The following is a 19233-nucleotide window of genomic DNA, read 5'->3' as shown; positions in this document are numbered from 1 at the left end:
CACTTAATTTAGCAAAGAATCCTGTGGCACCTTATAGACTAACAGACGTTTTGGAGCATGAGCTTTCGTGGGTGAATACCCACTTCCTCAGATGCATGTAATGGAAATATCCAGGGGCAGGTATATATATGTGTGCTAGCAAGCAAGCTAGAGATAACGAGGTCAGTTCAATCAGGGGGGATGAGGCCCTGTTCTAGCAGTTGAGGTGTGAAAACCAAGAGAGGAGAAACTGGTTCTGTAATTGGCAAGCCATTCACAGTCTTTGTTCAATCCTGAGCTGATGGTGTCAAATTTGCAGATGAACTGAAGCTCAGCAGTTTCTCTTTGAAGTCTGGTCCTGAAGTTTTTTTGCTGCAGGATGGCCACCTTAAGGTCTGCTATAGTGTGGCCAGGGAGGTTGAAGTGCTCTCCTACAGGTTTTTGTATATTGCCATTCCTAATGTCTGATTTGTGTCCATTTATCCTTTTCCATAGAGACTGTCCAGTTTGGCCGATGTACATAGCAGAGGGGCATTGCTGGCATATGATGGCGTATATTACATTGGTGGATGTGCACGTGAATGAACCAGTGATGGTGTGGCTGATCTGGTTAGGTCCTGTGATGGTGTCGCTGGTGTAGATATGTGGGCAGAGTTGGCATCGAGGTTTGTTGCATGGATTGGTTCCTGAGCTAGAGTTATTATGGTGTGGTGTGCAGTTACTGGTGAGAATATGTTTCAGGTTGGCAGGTTGTCTGTGGGCAAGGATTGGCCTGCCACCCAAGGCCTGTGAAAGTGTGGGATCATTGTCCAGGATGGGTTGTAGATCCTTGATGATGCGTTGGAGGGGTTTTAGCTGGGGGCTGTATGTGATGGCCAGTGGAGTCCTGTTGGTTTCTCTCTTGGGTTTGTCTTGCAGTAGGAGGCTTCTGGGTACACGTCTGGCTCTGTTGATCTGTTTCCTTATTTCCTCGTGCGGGTATTGTAGTTTTGAGAATGCTTGGTGGAGATTTTGTAGGTGTTGGTCTCTGTCTGAGGGGTCAGAGCAGATGCGGTTGTACCTCAGTGCTTGGCTGTAGACAATGGATCGTGTGATGTGCCCGGGATGGAAGCTGGAGGCATGAAGGTAGGCATAGCGGTCGGTGGGTTTTCGATATAGGGTGGTGTTAATGTGACCATCACTTATTTGCACCGTGGTGTCAAGAAAGTGGACCTCCCGTGTAGATTGGTCCAGGCTGAGGTTGATGGTGGGGTGGAAGCTGTTGAAATCATGGTGGAATTTTTCCAGAGTCTCCTTCCCATGGGTCCAGATGACGAAGATGTCATCAATGTAGCGTAGGTAGAGAAGAGGTGTGAGTGGACGAGAGCTGAGGAAGCGTTGTTCCAGGTCGGCCATGAAGATATTGGCATATTGTGGGGCCATGCGGGTGCCCATAGCAGTGCCACTGATCCGGAGATATATATTGTCATCAAATTTGAAATAGTTGTGTGTAAGTATAAAGGCACAGAGCTCAGCAGCCAGTTGTGCGGTGGCATCATCGGGGATAGTGTTCCTGACAGCTTGTATTCCATCTGTGTGTGGGATGTTTGTGTAGAGAGCCTCTACATCCATGGTGGCTAGGATGGTGGCCTCATCCCCCCTGATTGAACTGACCTCGTTATCTCTAGCTTGCTTGCTAGCACACATATATATACCTGCCCCTGGATATTTCCATTACATGCATCTGAGGAAGTGGGTATTCACCCGCGAAAGCTCATGCTCCAAAACGTCTGTTAGTCTATAAGGTGCCACAGGATTCTTTGCTGCTTTTACAGATCCAGACTAACACGGCTACCCTCTGATACTTGACACCATGCAAGGCACTGCATTTAGCCGTATGGAATGGAAATCCATCAACCTCATGAAGAAACTTGCACAAATACAGACAGATATCATCTTCCTTTCCAAATGCAAACGGATGGACATCATACCAAATGGACTAAAGGTAAAAAATCCACTGCTGTCTACATACTACACAGACCACAGTGAGAGATTATGTCATACTCTATCAAAAAAACTGAGGAACCACCTGATCAGCATCCTATACAGCAAACAGGAAAACATCAAAAAAGAGCTCTCCAACCTGGAGACTCTCATTAATAACCAAACTTCTATACAAACGGACTTCACTAGAATAAGACAGGAGATCTACATTACTCACTTCACCTCTCTTCAAAGGAAAAAGGACTGTAAGCTGTCTAAACTCCTACCTGCCACATGGGGCCACAACAGTGGTACCCCTAACCCACCCAGCAATATCGTCAATCTATCCAACTACACACTCAGCCCAGAAGAAAAGTCTGTCCTATCTCGGGGACTCTCTTTCTGCCCTGCCACCCCCACCAACATGATACAGTTCTGTGGCGATCTGGAAGCCTACTTTCGCCGTCTCCGACTCAAAGAATACTTCCAGGACAACACTGAACAGTGCACTGATACACAGGTACCCTCCCACCAACAGCACAAGAAAAAGAACTCCACATGGACTCCTCCTGAGGGTCGAAATGACAGCCTGGACCTATACATTGAATGCTTCCGCCGGCGTGCACAGGCAGAAATCGTGGAACAACAACATCGCTTGCCTCACAACCTAAGTCGTGCAGAACGCAATGCCATCCACAGCCTCAGAAACCACCCTGACATTATCATCAAAGAGGCTGATAAAGGAGGTGCCGTTGTCATCATGAACAGGTCTGACTATCAAAAGGAGGCAGCCAGACAACTCTCCAATACCAAATTCTACAGGCCACTTCCCTCAGATCCCACTGAGGAATACACTAAGAAACTACAGCATCTACTCAGGACACTCCCTACACTAACACCAGAAGAAATCAACATACCCCTAGAGCCCCGACCAGGGTTATTCTATCTACTACCCAAGATCCACAAACCCGGCAATCCTGGACGCCCCATCATCTCGGGCATTGGCACTCTCACTGAAGGACTGTCTGGATATATGGACTCTCTACTCAGACCCTATGCCACCAGCACTCCCAGCTATCTCCGTGACACCACTGATTTCCTGAGGAAACTACAATGCATTGGTGACCTCCCAGAAAACACCATCCTAGCCACCATGGATGTAGAGGCTCTCTACACAAACATCCCACACACAGATGGAATACAAGCTGTCAGGAACACTATCCCCGATGATGCCACAGCACAACTGGCTGCTGAGCTCTGTGCCTTTATACTTACACACAACTATTTCAAATTTGATGACAATATATATCTCCAGATCAGTGGCACTGCTATGGGCACCCGCATGGCCCCACAATATGCCAATATCTTCATGGCCGACCTGGAACAACGCTTCCTCAGCTCTCGTCCACTCACACCTCTTCTCTACCTACGCTACATTGATGACATCTTCGTCATCTGGACCCATGGGAAGGAGACTCTGGAAAAATTCCACCATGATTTCAACAGCTTCCACCCCACCATCAACCTCAGCCTGGACCAATCTACACGGGAGGTCCACTTTCTTGACACCACGGTGCAAATAAGTGATGGTCACATTAACACCACCCTATATCGAAAACCCACCGACCGCTATGCCTACCTTCATGCCTCCAGCTTCCATCCCGGGCACATCACACGATCCATTGTCTACAGCCAAGCACTGAGGTACAACCGCATCTGCTCTGACCCCTCAGACAGAGACCAACACCTACAAAATCTCCACCAAGCATTCTCAAAACTACAATACCCGCACGAGGAAATAAGGAAACAGATCAACAGAGCCAGACGTGTACCCAGAAGCCTCCTACTGCAAGACAAACCCAAGAGAGAAACCAACAGGACTCCACTGGCCATCACATACAGCCCCCAGCTAAAACCCCTCCAACGCATCATCAAGGATCTACAACCCATCCTGGACAATGATCCCACACTTTCACAGGCCTTGGGTGGCAGGCCAATCCTTGCCCACAGACAACCTGCCAACCTGAAACATATTCTCACCAGTAACTGCACACCACACCATAATAACTCTAGCTCAGGAACCAATCCATGCAACAAACCTCGATGCCAACTCTGCCCACATATCTACACCAGCGACACCATCACAGGACCTAACCAGATCAGCCACACCATCACTGGTTCATTCACCTGCACATCCACCAATGTAATATACGCCATCATATGCCAGCAATGCCCCTCTGCTATGTACATCGGCCAAACTGGACAGTCTCTACGGAAAAGGATAAATGGACACAAATCAGATATTAGGAATGGCAATATACAAAAACCTGTAGGAGAGCACTTCAACCTCCCTGGCCACACTATAGCAGACCTTAAGGTGGCCATCCTGCAGCAAAAAAACTTCAGGACCAGACTTCAAAGAGAAACTGCTGAGCTTCAGTTCATCTGCAAATTTGACACCATCAGCTCAGGATTGAACAAAGACTGTGAATGGCTTGCCAATTACAGAACCAGTTTCTCCTCTCTTGGTTTTCACACCTCAACTGCTAGAACAGGGCCTCATCCCCCCTGATTGAACTGACCTCGTTATCTCTAGCTTGCTTGCTAGCACACATATATATACCTGCCCCTGGATATTTCCATTACATGCATCTGAGGAAGTGGGTATTCACCCACGAAAGCTCATGCTCCAAAACGTCTGTTAGTCTATAAGGTGCCACAGGATTCTTTGCTGCTTTTACAGATCCAGACTAACACGGCTACCCTCTGATACTTGAGCACTTAATTTAGTAAGCCCCATATCTAGGCAATCATATTTGATTCAGAGCTGCCCATGAAACTGCATAAAAGTATGTTAGAAAGGCCCCTTTTCTTCATCTATACAGCCAGGCTAAGTTTTTGAATTATGGGACAATGCAACTTACACAGAATGTTTAATTCATGCTTTTATTACTTGAGAATTGTTCATTGGGCTGCCTAAACATTTAATGCATCTTCACTCTACCCAAAATGCAGCAGTCTCTCTGCTGACTAAACCCAAAAAAATGAGCATAGTCATCTCAGATTTCTCACTTTGGCTGTCAGTCCATTTCATGACTGATTTTTTTAAAACTTATTTCAAGTGCATCTATGGCACCACATTAAACCATTCAACCACGTTAGTAACATCCAGTCTATTTCTCCACCCCCGCCCCGAAGACCAGCACAAAGCCTACATGTAACTTCAATCCCATTTTTATGGTTTAAATGGGATTTAAGAGAAGCACAAGTCTTGTGTTGGTCTGCAAGAGTGAATTTCACCTACCACAGCATACGTCCCACAGCCATCAAAAGATCATCTTAGGATAAAAAATAGAGTCTCAAGTGCACAACCTAAGGGAAGGGCAAAGGAGCTGTACACCACTTTTACTCTCTCTCCCTCACACACACACGGCCAAGTCAACCCATGCTGTAACTCAAGGCAGACTTAGGGGAGCTCTAAATCACTAGCAAGGATCACTAGAGCCCAGCAGCATTCCAGCTATGCCCCCTCTTCCTCTCAGGCAAGTCTCCTGCAACAGAAGTTATTATGGAGGGTAACAGGGCTGGCTGTTCCAGGTTGGCACCACCAGAAGATTCTCTTATTCATAGGGAACTTTCAGCTGGCCCCTTAGGACAGGTTAAGCATGCTAAGCTGTGCTAGAGTCGGGGCCATCCCTAGGGGGATGCGGAGCCTGGGACAAATCAGCTAGTCTCCTCTCTGTCCGCCCGGTGCACCCACCCAGTGCTCACCTCCTCGCCCCCTTCTGCCCACTTGTCGCTTGCCTCCTCACCCGCCTGCCCTCCTCGCCACTAGCCTCTTCACTGTCTGTCTGGTGCACCACCACCCCCATCCGCCTGACTGCTGCTCTCCTCCTCACTGTCTGCCGCCTGCCTGCCTGCCGCTCACCTCACCCTGCTCGCCCATCCGCCTTCTGCCTCACATCACTGCCCTCCTCCTCACCTGAATATCAGGACAAATGGCATCCTGATCATACATCGATTGAGATGTGGGACAAAGGGCTAATATCAGGACAGTCCCAATTTTATAGAAGTGCGGGGCCCTCCAAGGCATAGGGCTCAGAGCTGTCACCCTGATTCACCCTACCCAAGGGATGGCTCTGACTGGAGTGGTGAAAAGCAGATTTAATGTTGGCCAGGATCCGGCCCCAAAGGCTCTGGTGCCAGGTTTTACAAAGAGTCCCCCCGAGCAATCTCCCAAACTGTTTTAAAAGATTATGAGTGGGGCAGAGTTTAGGACTGGAGTAATAATTTTCCTTTTCAGGATGGCATTTTATGATTGATTATTTTATTGTTGTTTACTTGGTGTGGGGGAAATTCAATCCCATGTTTGTTAAGATCAAAGGTATCATAAATCTGAGCTACATCATCTCCTCTAGAAGCGTAGGATGCCTTCATGCCTGGGAGTCTCACACTCCCTTGTGGAAAGGCGGCTCAGCCACCCCTGTAAGAGAGTTTCCTTCTGTGCCCCCACTCCCAACCTGGTAGAACTCTCACCACAGGATGCAGGTTTTTCACTGGGGGAGGGATCAGAGATTGGGTGGGCCAAGATAATTAAAAAACTGTCTCCTCTCTGCATCTGCAAAATTTACCTAGGACATGGAAACAGTCATACAGGCTATGTAGCCAAACTGGAGTGCCTGGCCCCACTGCAGCTGGGAGGAAGAAGAGTCCCTCCAGCATACCTGTGCAGCCAGGGGGACCCCAGGGACAGGAGTTCATGTAGAGCCACAGGGAATCTCCACACATGGCTCTGGTCTCCTGCAGAGCCCCCAGGTTCAAGAGTCAGCCCTTATAGCTCCTTTCATGAATGGAGTGAGAGTAACCTAACCCCACAAACAAACGATCTGGAGAAATCTCCACAAGGGAACTATTACAGTTTTTAACATGGAAGGGTGGATTTGGCCCTCAATACTCCAAAATAATTAATAAGCTTTCAGTTTCTTGTAACCCCTCTGATTGCACATTCAGAAATTTATATCTTTGTGTACAATTCTAACACATACCACAGACTCAAATACTTGGGTAGAAAATGAACAGTAACTGAAGAAAGCTATCAAATACTTCAAGGTAATAAAACAGGCTGATCTAGATGAAAGTGCAGGCACCATAAAACACAAATCCTGAGAGAATTTTTATGTGACCACAATGTAATGGTTGCTGCTTCACAGCTTTCTTTAGGTCATGTGGTTGTATAGGAAAGGCTGAGCAGAGAAACTAGGGCAGAAAATATTTTGTTTGCTAATTCTCAGCAGGCATTTCTGAGCTTAGAAGATTCCACTTAAAATCCTAATAAAAAAATCCATTTGCTAAAACTGAATATGTTCTGTCAGGAACTGATATTTTAAGCACATTAAACAGTGTGGGCCAAAATCTGCCATCTTGCTCCTGTTAAGGAGTATCTTACTTCGTGAGTAGTCCTGTTGATTTCATTACTCAGGAAGAAAGGTAGCAGAATCTAACAGACACTTTCAATTAGTCTGTTGTACATTAACATTTATTCTAAGGGTCCTGTACCTTTATGACATCCCTAGTTTCCTTTTTTAAAATACACATGCCAGGTCTTGTTCATTTGTTGTTTATCCCTCCTTCATAATTTATGTTCCTAAACCATTTTGTACCTTTCACTACATCTTTACAATCTCAGCAATGCTTTTCCTCAAATAAGGTTACCAGAACTGCAAATAATTGTATTCTAAACACAGTATGCACTTTGAAGTAATACCTGATGCCAAAGAAACTTCTGTCAGTTAGTACTTCTTACTTTATCTACTTAACCCCATGAGCAGTTGTGCTCTCTCATTACTTACAAATATTGTACAAGCGGTTTAAGTGCATTGTCCTTAACCACCCCAAGTCTTTTCTATCTACAATTTGTCATTTTATCTGTATGCATTTAACAGTTTGTTGTTTACTAATAGGCTTTGGCCACTATTACCACCTATTTTTAATTCTATACATTAGCCTAACTTCTATACAACGAATTTCATTGGCAAATTAATACACAATCTATTAAAATACTTCTGAATGTTCTTAATCTCTTTGGTATTTGAACCCAAGAAATATTGTCAATATTGAATGTGATATTTTACTAGCTTCTATTCACGTGAATCGCTTAAGTGTTGGATTTGTATACAAATCAGACTCGAACAGAATAGTCAGTATTTCTTTCCCTACCTGTGTCTTCTGATTTCATAAGTCAAAGTAATTGACATCATAATAAAACATTCCATTAACCTAGACTATTCCAGTATTTTACCTAACAGTAACGTGGTCAAAGAATTCAGGCACATTTGCCAGCTATACTATGAATCCATATTGATTGGGTAAGTGATGAACCAAATTTTTTAGTACCCAGGCAAACTCCATACGACACATATTGATTATAACCACAAACAAAGATTTTGCAATTACATATGATTTTTCTTCCATCAATAAAAAGACATACCAGAGCAGGGCATGCTAGCTTCAGAGAGCTCCACAGAGATATTGATAACCCCTTCACTTGATGAAACCAGAAAACTTGTATTTCATTACAATTTTGTACTCATCATTCCTACAGACTTGCAGCGTGTCAGTGATTTTATCAGTGGCTCCATGATTATATTTTCCTTTTTTAATTTGATTTTTTACTGTGCTTTACTGATTAGCAAAAAATTTAGGGGTGAGTGAAGGGAATAGAGTAAAAGTTGGCTGAGTGGTCCATTAGTTACAAAAACCTGTTTACAAACTGTAGATTCAGCCTCTCCCCATGCTAACCACCAAAGCCTGAAATGCCTGGGAAGATGCAGTTCAAGAGGACCCTTAGGATCAGCAGCTCTCTGCCTGGGCCCTCATAATCCATAGAAGGGTGGTGAAAGGCAGAAATTTCAGGGTATGGAGAGAAGTAAGAGGAGTCATAGTATTCGGTTCTGCTGTACTGCTTATATTCGATAGTAACTGGCATTATATAAATACCTTAGATAGAGAGCCCTCAGCGTTAGTACCTTTTTCATGAGAAATCTATAAACTCTTGCTTGGAATTACAGAAAGCCTAGTCATGCTTGACCTGTCCACAGACTTCTATAAGGCAGATATGCTTTCTAGAAGGAACTACATTTCATAAACATTTTAAGAATAAGTGGTATTTTACAACCTCCATAGAGTATGTAAATTTACATTAACTCATGAAGCAATCCGTATCAGTGATAAAAAAATATATAGCTTCTTAACTGGAACACATAAGGTGTGATTTTCAAAGAGATTTCAATCTGACTTCTTTTTATATAGACACAAATACTTGTGCATGCACTTTTTAAGATGCAATACCCCTGCATGGAGTTGATATAAGTTTAACATCTGGACATGCAGGTGACAGAATCAATCACGGGTGTTGGTGTTTGCACCAGCAAAGTTGCCTTTAGATGAAATGAGGACACTTTTAGAATCTGGCCCAGAGACTTGGGGAATTTTGGTTGTTTTGTGTATACTTGGGAGAGGGCTTTGTATTTGCTAATATTTGTGATCAAGTCTGTAATATCTTGGGGATAATTTTGGAGAGTACTGTGGAAATTCACATATATACTTAAGGAGAGAATCATATATAGTTTTCTATATTCTTTGGGCTGTGGAGTGTTTATTCTAGACACAGCAGTAGTAATGCTTATAGTTAAGGTTGCCCAATGATTTCTAGGACAAGACACTGTTTCAATTGTCATAACTTTGTCTGAAAGAACAGTTGTTTGGCTATTTCCATGCCAGATGTCTGACTCAGACTCAATTTTTTTAAACTTTCAGCTAAAATGGCACAGCCATTTCTGAGAACGATGTTAGGGAAGATATGTTGTTTTGCTCATGTTAAAAAAACACTTGTATAATTTTTTTTTTATCAAGAAGCTGCCAATCCATGCTCTGGAACAGGTACTTAAAATTTGGCAGGGGAGCCACCCTGATTTCAGGGATGTGCCTTTTGCTGTCTATGAAAATATGTTCAAATCTGGCCAATTTATAAGCCTCTAAAAAAGTCCCAGTTCATACATCTTCAGTAGAATCTTGGTAAGAATTTTGCAGCTAAATACTCTGAAGAGTCTGTCTGCATTGAGCATTCTGCATCACTTCACAGCTCCTACATGCCTGGCAGACCACATGCACCTTCCCCACAGAGCAGTTGTGTAAGCTCCATCACAGGACTTTCCCTGCAATTCTCCTAACAGTTGGGGGCCACTGTGGTACTGGAACTGAGAGCAGAGAGAGACTGTCTCCTGTGCTTCCTCTTGCTGATGGTCAAAGTGTGGAGGAAGTAGAAGCACCCTGATTTGAATGCCGGGGAGGGGGAAGGGCAGTGTGGGATGCACAAGGAATAATAGGAGCCTTGGAGCATGGTTGGGAGCAGAAGCCAGCAGGAGGGAATGGAACAGAGAGGGGAAGATGATGGGGATAGAGGATGACAGTAATAAAAAGGAGTAGAGGGGAAGGGGAATGAGAAGGAGCCATGGATGGGGGAGGATAGGAATGGGGGAAAAGGGCAGTAGCCATGAAGGGGAAAGGATAGGTCCTGGGGGGATGGGGGAATAAGCAGGAGCAGGGGACACAAAGAGAGACGGGGCAGGAGTCAGGGAGCTAGGAGGACAATAGCAGGAGTTGGGTGAGGTAGACAGCAGCAGAAGGGGACAGAAACAGCTGGTGGTGAGGATAGAGGCAGAAGAGCACAGGCAGGCAACCCTAATTCTGGCATTCCCTAACTTTTCAGTTCTTGATTTTCCAACCTTAACAGTCTAACAGTTTTGTAAACATCATTTGCACATTGGTCACAATACATGACAAAGGGTTTTTAGTTCATTTTAGTGCTCCATTCAAGAGTTCTGGCATGTAAGCCATCTGTGTTTGGTTCTCCACCAAGTGACATACTTCTGATTTCCCCCATCCCCTAGCACTGGTGAAATGTTAAAGCTTTTAAGCATTTCTACCTTTCTCTGATCACTCCCAAACAAAATGTCTCAGACTTTCAGAAGTTATTCTCTACTTCTGCATAAATATAGAAGGAAATAAATTATTAGGTTTTAGAACTATCAAAGCTTTTGTCTGTAAGTTTCCACCCTGCCTTCTGTTTTCTGCACCCTAACTGAGCCATCCTGTTGCTAAGAAACGCATAGTTTCTGATATATGTAGTTTCCTTACTTTCTCTTTTTTCCTAATTTGTTATATTCCTTTAACATATCATTAGTGACATTTTTGCATCATCTTCCTTCTTGAAGTTTTCTAGGCCCAGTTTTCAAAAACAATGCCAACAGAGCACTTGGCCAAACTCCACTGAGTTGTAGTTAGCCCAAAATATTTATGGGCCTCTAGAATTGTGACTGAAATTTTACTCATGCAATAAACTGCTGGTAAAAACTCTGTATTTGTGCAACCAAATACAACATATTTAATTTGTGGATGCACACAAATGGAGAGGGTCAATCACATATTTAACTGCCTGCATAAAATTGAGACGAAAATCTGAGTAGAGACTATCTGAAGTGTTGACCTGACCATGTATACTTAATATACTTGTGTATCTTCTATAGACAAAAACATGCATTGAAAGATCATTAAGGTTGCAAAAAAAGTCAAGCACTCAAAAGTTAGGAAATGCCAGAATTAAGCCTGCCTATGCAACCTTAATTTGCCTCTGTGACAGCCAACACTCACCTCTTGAGTACCTCCTGCTGCTGCATGTGGTAATGCAGGCCTTTTCCTGCTCCTGGCACCCACTGCAGGTTGTCCTCCTCACCTGATGGGTCTTCACTGGCTCAGCCCTCCAACCAAGTCACACAATCACAAATGAACCCCCACCTTCCAGGGTAGCAAAGAGTTCACCAATTGCTCACCCTCACCAGGGTCTTCAGATCCATCTCTGGGCCCTTTAAATCCAGCCCTTTGCTCAGGCTTCTAAAGGAACTTTGTCCCCTCCACAGGACTTAGGCCACTTAGCCAGTGGGGAACCCAGGCCCACCCATTACTCCAGGTCCCAACCAAGGGACCTTATAAGCAGCAGCCACATACTGCTTCCTTTCATTGGTTGCTGCTACATTCTCTGGGCCTCTTCTCACCTGGTCTCTTCACCTCTGTCCATTACTTTAAAGCTATAGCTCTTGGGTCCTCTGGCTTCAAGGTTTTAAAAATGCAACCCATTAAGCTCATTTGGCCAGATCAGACCAACCTTCCTTATCCCTCTAGCCCCATCCAGGAACTGATGAGCTTTGGAGGGCCTGCAGCTCCTTTTATATGAGCCTGCTGGGCTCTGATTGGCTGCTTCCACAAGGCCTCTCTAGGCAGGCCTGGAGGACCTACTTCCACTGCTCCTCTCTGAAGTGGGGAGTAATAGGACCACAAGGCCTCCAGGAAGGGGTCTCAAAGGGCCTGATACACCCCATCAGAGACTCTCTCTGGCATATGATACAGTCTTAACTATATGATCGCATACAATGTTTTCCATGGGACCCCTGCCTCATACAGTGCACAGGATGGACAGTGGTCACTGAATGAACAACTATTCAATATTTTTTTTCTCCTCATGGTCCATGGTTAATTTACTGCACCCTGTTTAAACCTGAAGAAAGAATGATTAATTTCCTCATTGGCTTTTCTATGGTGCTCATCACTATAGAAGCTGAGTGCTTCACAAACATTAATTTATATATTTTTATTATACCCGTTTGAAATGAGGAGACATTTTTATCCCCATTTTACAGATGGGAAGATGATGCACACAGATTAGAATAAAAAGTATCCACCAATTTTGAGTCACAGAATATCAGAGTTGGAAGGGACCTCAGGAGGTAACCTAGTCCAACCCCTTGCTCAAAGCAGGACCAATCCCTGGACAGATTTTTGCCCCAGCTCCCTAAATGGCCCCCTCAAGGATTAAACTCACAACCCTGGGTTTAGCAGACCAATGCTTAAGCCACTGAGCTATCTCTCCCCCCAACCTGAGACTGCTTATGGCCTAATTTTTCAAAGTACATAACATTACATAGCAATTTTTATGTTCAAAGCACAGTTCCCATTGACTTCAGCTGCAGCTGAGAATGTTCAGCACTTCTGGAAATCAGAACCAGGGTCACAAATCAGGCACCATGAAATGAGGAACACACAATGATTGACCACCTGTCGAAAATTTGGTGTAAGGCCTGGTCTACACTACAGAGTTAGGTTGATGCAAGGCACTTACATCAACCTAACTATGGAAGTGTCTACACTTAAATTTCACAGATGTACCTGTGCGGGGAGATTTTGGCAAACAAGTAAAGTGCCTGAAACCACTATTGTTTATTACTAACAGTAGTCAAGTTAGCAGGCCGTACTGAACCACTATTGCTTGTTGCTAAAAGAAGCCAATTCAGCTGGCTATAAATTGGTCATGCAGCGGCCTTAGCATAACTGAGGCAGGAGGGAGGGGGTTTTGGGTGCCACAGACAGGACAGCTTCCTACTAAGAATGTTAAAATTGCTGATATATGTATTTTAGAAAAACAGGAAGCTTGTCTATAATGTACCCCGAGGAATGTGTCTGTCAGGGTCCCAAGGCATGGACACTGAAAAAAAATCATATCCAGTTAATTGACAATCATAAGGAAACCTCTTGCTTGACCTTTAAAAACTGCCTGCTTAGCAAGTTTTCTTTAAGGTATATGTCATTGTATTACTAATGTATAAAAAAGGGGGTAAAGTTTGAGGTAGCGGGATTTCTCAGAAGGGGCTTTTCAGGGATTCTCCCTCCGGATGCATCTTGTGTTCTCCACTGGCAGACGGGCTGCCGCTGTGCCACTTGAGAGCCACACTCAGATTCGGTAATTATCAAGGGTTGGGGGTGTTTTACTAACCTGTTGCGGACGTGTGTAAATGCTTGAGACTAAGTTTAGCTTTAAGTTAAAGCACTCTTGTGTTGTCCTGTTTGTGCCAGCCATCGATCGGTTGGACGGCCGTGTCTCCCCGATTTATTTCCTGACATCACCTTGCACAGAGTAAAAGTTACCAAGAGCTTTTGAAAAAACCCAGGGAACACTGCCCTGCTCCACCATCTTAATAACTCCACTTCATGAATGTTATACACCCAAGATCGAGATAGTTTGGTTGACACAGTGTCAGTGTAGATATTGCATTGCTTGACTCAACTGTTACTGGCTTTCAGAAGCCTTCCCACAATGCCCCAGACTGACAGTACAATTGATACAAGCACTCCTGATGAGGATGTACACCACCAACACAAGGAGCAAAGTGTAGACATACACAAGAGAAATAATTACTGAAGCAACTGTATGCCAATGTAAATTTGGTCAAATTAATTGTGTAATGTAGACATGGCCAAAAGTGACTTGCCTGCCACCACACAGACGCTTTCTGGCAGATAAGTATGGATAGAATCCAGAGCTTCATTCAACTACCTTAATCACAAGACCATCTTTTCTCTTCCTGCAATGCCTGGCCTTACTCACTACACACCTTCCAACTTCTGCAACAAATGAAAGAATCCTACAGCAACAGTCTCCTTACCAAACAATCCTGACACATTCAGAGCAGTCCTGTGAAAAAAATAGTATATGATCATATAATCAAAGATTGTATCATAATATATATACACAATGGAAACCTAATTTTATATAAAAATATATGCACAGGTAACGTCCCCCACCCTATTAGTTTCCAGTCCCAGTCTTTGTCTTCTTGCTCAGCCAGTTCCAGTCTCCACACAGTTCCAGTTTCCCTCTCCTCCCACCACAACTTCAACCTCTACTCCCAATCTCTCTCCCCCCCACAGGCTCCTTTTCCCAATCTATAATAATACCTAGGTCTTACATAGTAGATTCCAAAGTGCTTTAAAAAGGTCAATATCATTGTTGCCATTTAACAGATAGGAAAATTGAGGCACAGAGAGTGACTTGCCCATGGTCACCCTGCAGACCAGTGACAGCAGAGAATAAAACCCAAGTTTCCTTAGTCCTAGTCCAGTTCCCTGTCTAATAGGACATACTCTCCACCTACTTTGCTCATCCCCAGGTCCATTGTTTGTCCCTTCTGCATTAGTATCAGGGATATATGTCCTCCATGCTGTTCACAGTGGGCAGGGACACTCAGAGCACAGAAGAAACGGTTTCCCTGCTCTCAGTTTCGGTGCCCATTCCAGGTCCCAGCTATGGCCTGGCCCACTACAGCCCAGAGCTGCAATTGCAGGGAAAGTCCTGTTCAGCCCTTGGCTGTAGCATGGTATAACACTCTGTACCCTCAAAGCAACACCCTGGCACCCCCATATTCACCACTCTCATCTAATTATATATATGGCTGAAATTTTAAAAAGCTTTGAGCCTGAAACAGACATCCAGCATGGAAAATTTCATCCCAAATGGTTGAAGTTCAGTAAAGTCAAAAGTAACTAAAAACAGGGCCTTATAATGGGACATACTGGGCAACCTTAATAGTAGGCTGTGTTATGAGCCCCAGCTGTGACACTGACAACCTTCTCATTCATTTCATTAGAATTATTAAAAAATATTATTATTTTATGTAAGAACACAGATCTTTTAACCAGCAACATAAAAGATTGAAAGTAATGAGTTCCAGCAATCTCCACTCACCTACCTAATTCTAACAGATGATCCCAGCAAAGTGTTCCAGAAAAAGGAGAACATTCCCTAAATTCCCCACCTTTATGGTTCAGTCACATTCTACTCTTCAGAAATTAGTATTTTTTTCCCCTGTCCTATAGCCCAACTATATATATATATACACACCCACCCCTATCTCACAGGGCTGGAAGGGACTCTGAAAGGTCATTGAATCCATCCCCCTGCCTCCACTAGCAGGACCAAGTACTGATTTTGCCCCAAATCCCTAAGTGTCCCCCTCAAGGATGGAGCTCACAACCCTGGGTTTAGCAGGCTAATACTCAACCCACTGAGCTATCCCTCCCCTCAGACTGGTAGTATCCTGAGCACACCAGAAGGGGGCATATGTATGGGGGTAAAGGGAAATGGTGAAGAAAAATCCTTTTCTAATTTCTAGATATTAAACCTACCAAATTAACAATCTAAAATTGCAGTAACCCTAAACAGGAAACATTTAAAAACCCTATAAATACAAATACATCCTTACTTCATGTCTACATGCTTCTGACTATAATAGGTAGAGACAGTGCAAATTCTGTTAAGCTGTTCAACATCTTTTACAGCCAGATCTCTTAATGCAGAAATCAGCTCTGAAAACGGTGGCATCCCACATGAGGGGCGAGATCCTAGTAGGTTTCAATCAACATAGCTCTGTTGACTTCATTGGAACAACACTGATTTACACTAATTGAGAATCAAACCTGGGATATGTAACACCAGTGTTCTACTGAGTTTACTACCTGATCTAGGCAATAACAGCTTGGATCTCTCCAAACAGCCTGACTTTGTTCTACATCTTTCCATCTTCACACCATACTTTTATTTTATTTAGTTTTAGTTTTAAAAATGTCATTGATTATTACTGTTCTCCTTTGCAGTAAGCTAATAAAAATAATTACATGTACTGTACATTTATTTTCAAAATACTAGGTCCAGTTGACATGTATCAGCTAAAATCTAGAAGCTCAGCTCAGCTATAAATGAAAACAGCCTGCCTTCATCCCCTCAGCAGAAGCAGAGCAGCATCCTTGCCATACCCAGGATGAAAATTGACTGAGGGGGTCCAGAAAAGCTGAGAACTCCACCACCATAGTTGCCAACTCCCTGGATGCTCCAGGGCTCTAGCACCCATGGAAAATAATAGGGGGTGCTCAGCACCCACCAGCCACAGTGGTTCTGGGGCCCTCAGGCTCGCTGCTGATCAGCTGTTCAGCGGGCCCCAGGGCAGCCAGCAGAGCAGCCAGCAGCTGGAGGGAGGCACTCAGGGGAGGCAGAGAGGAGTGAGTGGCAGGTGTGGAGGGGGGTTCTCAGGGGACAGGAGGGGCGAGAAGAGGCTGGGTGGGGGCAGGGCCTCAGGACAGAGCAAGGGTGCAGCACCAACCTGGAAAAAAAAGTCAGCACCTGTGTCCACCACTCCTTCTCAATAACCTCAGTATCATCTTCCATCCAGGCTTTCATTCCATCTATACTATGATACTTTGTCTATACAAGCTTTCATTTCTTTGCTAAACTTCTTACCACAAATTCACAGCTATGTCTGGCTTCTATTGGGCACACCTTGGTGGAGGTACAATACAGGAGGAAATTTTCTTTTTTCCAGGACTCTTGTTGGAATGTCCCTTATGCATTCTTTTATTTTAGTACTAAGCATTCTTATAACCACCTCATTCATTCCTATGGAGCAAACTACTTTGTTATCACCAAGTTTGAATTTTCACCCTGCAATGCTCAGTTTCTCATCTCCTGAATTTTACAGCCACAAAGACACAGTGGAGGAAACTGTTCATGTTGAAGTTTTAACCTTTTCCTTCCCTTATACTCTTCTTATCTATTCTATCAAACTTAACAAATACAGTTTCCACAAATCAATACTCCTGTTAAGAAAATAAAATTTACATAATGTATTCAGATGAATCATGTTCAGTGTGAGATAAAATTTTACAAGATCTAGGAGAGATCAACCAAAATATAAATAGACAGGGCCATCCCTGTGTCTTTGTGGCTATAAAATTCAGGAGATGAGAAACTGAGCATTGCAGGGTGAAAATTCAAAACTTGGTGATAACAAATTAGTTCTATATTATAGAAGAAATGGTAAGTGGAGCCATGTAAGTACTGAGATAGAAAAAGCCTATACTCCAAATGAATGGGTGGGGAAAAAAAGTCATGGAGGCCTAAGGAGAGCAAGATTGTCAGTTAAATACGTGAACAGAAAGAAAAAAAGTACATTTTCACCAACATCTCTGAGAAGAAAATGGAAGTTCCCATTCAGTAAGAAGAAAAAGAATTTCTAGAATGCTAGTTATTTAAATGTAATAACACTTATATATAGGGAAACAGAGACACAGTTATGTGAATTACCTGAAGTCATAAAGAAATTCTGCATTATAACTAGTAATAGAATTCAGATTTCTTGATTCCCAGTAGTGTACTATAACCACATCACCATCTTTCAGTTAAGGGTAGGAGAAACACAGATGCAAAGCACATATATGTTGCAGACTAAAACAATAACAGATGAAGCTGGCAACTTAAAAAAGGTTCATGTATTTCAGTTAACCACGCATAATTATTTTATTTTAACAACAACAGCAATTGGAAAGCTGTTCACATTTCTGCACTTCCTCCCATCTGTTACTGCAAGACTTCTACCAGAGAATCTTTCTAGATTTAAGTGGTGTCCCAGGAGAACTCTACCCTCTGCTCCAAGAAAAGTGTCCACCACATACACAAGATTGGTATACTACTGGTAGCAAACTCATGGGGAAAACAAGGTACTATCATCGACAATGATGACTACTGTCCAGCTTCTCTGTGTGAAAGAGTTTTGAAAGATGATCCCTCCTAAAGAATCTTAAAATATATCAAATATTGTGCTCTCCGAAGTGATTGGTCAATATTTATGCAAGTTTATAAGTAGCAGGCCTTTGGGGAGGATGTTTTATTAATGTATGAAATTCTCCCAGCTATATGGGAAGCAAGCCAAACTGCATGATTTAGTAGCAGCCAAATGTCTACCTGGAAGGGTCTACTGGTAAAGCACCATAGCTGATTAAAAGGATAGTTCAGACAGTTCTGTGAGAATAGATAGATAGATAGATAGATAGATAGATAGATAGATAGATAGATAGATAGATAGATAGATAGATAGATAGATAGATAATGAATGGTGTGGTATGGTGTGATATAAAATTTTGGACATATATTTAGGATGGCCATCTTACTCAAGGTGAGTTACTGAGGTCTTCCAAAATGTGCCAAAAATACCTTCATATTAAACCATCATATATAATATCCTATGTCTTTTAATAATAAAATAAATAATAATAATAATAATAATAATAATAATAATAATAATAATAATAATAATAAATACCATTTTAGAGTTGCTCACAAATGCATAGATGATATTGTTCATATTCTTCTGCGGATTATGTCTCACTTTAATACTATGGGATCAGCTACGTTGGGACAGGAACATTATAACTAATATATTTTAAAAACTTTTAAGCATTACCCAAAATGACACAATCAGATAAAGTTCTCTCATGTCAGTAACACACTTAAATGTAGGTGTGACCCTGTGTCACAGCTCAGGGCAACTGCACCTGTATTTTCCCTCAGCAGTTCAG

The 19233-nt window shown here is 43.1% G+C and overlaps 1 protein-coding gene across 4 annotated transcripts in view; it reads right to left on the bottom strand.

Moving 5' to 3' along the window:
* LOC115656387 (protocadherin alpha-C2-like) overlaps positions 1-19233 on the bottom strand; it is a 302084-nt gene that overhangs the window by 112524 nt on the left and 170327 nt on the right. The gene's annotated exons all lie outside the window — the stretch shown is intronic.

Source organism: Gopherus evgoodei, chromosome 8 (genome assembly GCF_007399415.2).
Source record: "Gopherus evgoodei ecotype Sinaloan lineage chromosome 8, rGopEvg1_v1.p, whole genome shotgun sequence".
Taxonomy (NCBI): domain Eukaryota; kingdom Metazoa; phylum Chordata; order Testudines; family Testudinidae; genus Gopherus; species Gopherus evgoodei.
Note: the sequence above shows the minus strand (reverse complement) of the source record. Positions and strands in the feature narration are given on the sequence as shown.